At 46.8% G+C, this 2,812-nt stretch overlaps 1 pseudogene; it reads left to right on the forward strand.

Annotated features, from left to right (window-relative positions):
- LOC105887564 overlaps positions 1-2,127 on the forward strand; it is a 4,895-nt pseudogene extending 2,768 nt beyond the window's left edge.
- Positions 2,128-2,812: the final 685 nt, after the last annotated feature.

The raw sequence follows: 2,812 nt of genomic DNA on the forward strand, positions 1-2,812 counted from the left end.
GTCCGGGCTGGGGATTCGAACCCGCCACCTTAGGTGTACGTGGCTGGCGCCTTAGCCGGTTGAGCTATAGGCGCCGAGCCTTCTCAGTTATTGTTTTAAAACGTTCGCATTCGGCTTAGGCGATTCTTCTGCCTCAGCCTCCCCAGTAGCTGGGACTACAGGTTCCCGCCCCAACGCCCGGCTATTTTTTGTTGCAGTTTGGAGGGGGCTGGATTTGAACCGCCACCCTTGGTATATGGGGCCAGCACCCTACTCACTGAGCCACAGGCGCCACCCCATAATATGGCTTTTATTCCACCTGAGGAAGGTGGATGAACTCAGAAAAGCGATTCCTCGTGTGGGTTATGGCGGTCGGGGATTTAAATTGTTACAGCGGCGGGGATTGATCTGCCCGCCACTTCCTGGGAGGGACATACACTGGATTGTTCCAGGCAGGTCAGTAATCTGATTCTATTATTCTTCTTCCTCCCAAATCACAGTAAAAGGTTAAATAAAATACAGGCAGCAATTGGAGTCCTCAGTTCTTATGACGTCGACACTCCCTGGACTGGGGAGGCGGGGCTACAACGTGGCACCTTCACCTAGCTGACTCAAAATGCAGAAAAAAGGCCGTAATGGCCTTGGCAAGACTTTGCCAAGCTCAGCTGAAAGATAGAACAGTGAAGGAACAGAGATCCTTCCTTGTCTCAGAATGTAAAGAGCTGCCTAAAGCTGAGAAGTGGAGACAACAGATTATTGGAGAGATATCTAAAAAAAAGTGCCTCAGGGCAGCGCTTATACTCAGTGGGTAGGGAGCAGGCCATATACACCACTGAGGAGGGCAGGTTTGAATCCAGCCTGGACCTGCTAAAACAACAATGACAACTGCAACAACAACAACAAAATAGCCAGCGTTGTGGCGGGCGCCCATATTCCCAGCTACTTGGGAGGCTGAGGCAAGAGAATTGCTTAAGCCCAAGAGTCTGAGGTTGCTGTGAGTTGTGACACCATAGCATCTCCCCAGGGCAACAGCCTGAGCCTCTGCCTCAAAAAAAAAAAAAAAAAAAAAAGGCGGAGCCTCTGCTCAAAAGGGTAGGGTGCAGGCCCCATATGCCTGAAGTGGCAGGTTCAAACCCAGCCCCAAAAACCTGCAAATAAATAAATAAAAGTGCCTCAGATTCAGAATGCTGGTTTAAGTGAATTACGAATTCATGACCTGAATAATGAAATTAACCTGCTAAGGGAGAAAAGACACTGGGAAGTCCCTATAAAGGAGCTGGGTGGTCCTGATTATGGAAAAGTTGGCCTTAAAATGCTGGATAATGAAGGGAAAGAAGTCCCAGGAAACAGAGGTTACAAGTACTTTGGAGCAGCAAAAGATTTGCCTGGTCTTAGAGAGTTATTTGGAAAAGAAACTCTTCCTCCTCCCAGAAAGACACTTGCTGAGCTCCTGAAGGCAATTGATTTTGAGTACTACTATTACCTAGATAAACATGATGGCATTATTGTGCCTTTGGAACAGGAAAATGAAAAGAAACTTAGAGCTAAGTGAGTAGAAAAGTGGAAAGCAGAGAGGCCTGGCTGGAAGAAGAAGAGGAGGAAGAAATCAATATCTATGCTGTCACCTAGGAAGAATCCGATGAGGAAAGAAGCCAGGAGAAAGGCGGGGATGACAGGCAGAGAAGTTCATCAGTCACATGCCTGTGCAATTGCAGCAAGAGATTGAGGAGGCGGGCAGCGCCTGTAGTTCAATGAGTTGGGCACCGGCCATACACTGAGGCTGGTAGGTTCCAGCCCAGCCCTGGCTAGCTGGACAGGGCTGCAATAACAACAAGGACAACTGCAATAACAACAAAAAAATAAACGAGCATTGTGGCAGGCACCCGCAGTCCCAGCTACTTGGGAGGCTGAGGCAAGAGAATCGCTTAAGCCCAAGAGTTTGAGGTTGCTATGAGCTATGATGACACAGCACTCTACCCAGGGCAATTGCTTGATAATGTCTCAAAAAAAATAAAAAATAAAAATAAAAAAAAGAAAAGAGACATTGAGGAGGTGCTTCTATGAAGGAAGAAAATGGAACTCCTCCAGAAGTACATGAGTGAGACACTACAGGCCCAGAGTGAAAAAGCCAAAAGGTCTCCCTGGTAGGCTGTCTAGGTGTTGAACATTTTAGCCATCAGTTTTGTACAAATATTTGCTACTGTATGGATCCATTTATTTTTATTTTGGAGTATGTAAAGCAGCAGTTGCTAACTGGCTACATGTGTTTTCTTTCTTTTTTAGAGACAGAGTCTCACTTTATTGCCCTTGGTAGAATGCGATGGTGTCACAGCTCACAGCAACCTCCAACTCCTGGCCTTAGGCGATTCTCTTGCCTCAGCCTCCCAAGTAGCTGGGACTACAGGCGCCCACCACAAAGCCTGGCTATTTTTTTGTTGCAGTTTTGACGGGGCCGGGTTCGAACCTGCCATCCTCGGTATGTGGGCCGGCACCCTACCCACTGACCCACAGGTGCCACCCAATCTTCCAGATTTTTGAAATGGCTAGCTCCTTCTTGTCATTCAAGGTTTATCCCAAACATTATTTCCTCAGACTTGCCTTCCCTGTCCACATAAAGAAGCCTCCCAAATACAGCTACTCTCTCTTGGATCATCTTGTCCTGTTTTCCTCATTGCATTTATCATTAACCTGAAATTACCTTGTTTATTTACTTATTTGTTTACTTTTTTTTAGAGACAGAATCTCAGTTTGTCACCCTTGGTAGAGTGCTGTATCGTCACAGCTCACAGCAACCTTCAGTTCTTGGGCTTAAGTGATTCTCTTGCCTCAGCCT

The sequence above is a fragment of the Otolemur garnettii genome, unplaced genomic scaffold (assembly GCF_000181295.1).
Source record: "Otolemur garnettii isolate 467f Iridium unplaced genomic scaffold, OtoGar3 scaffold00096, whole genome shotgun sequence".
Taxonomy (NCBI): Eukaryota; Metazoa; Chordata; class Mammalia; order Primates; family Galagidae; genus Otolemur; species Otolemur garnettii.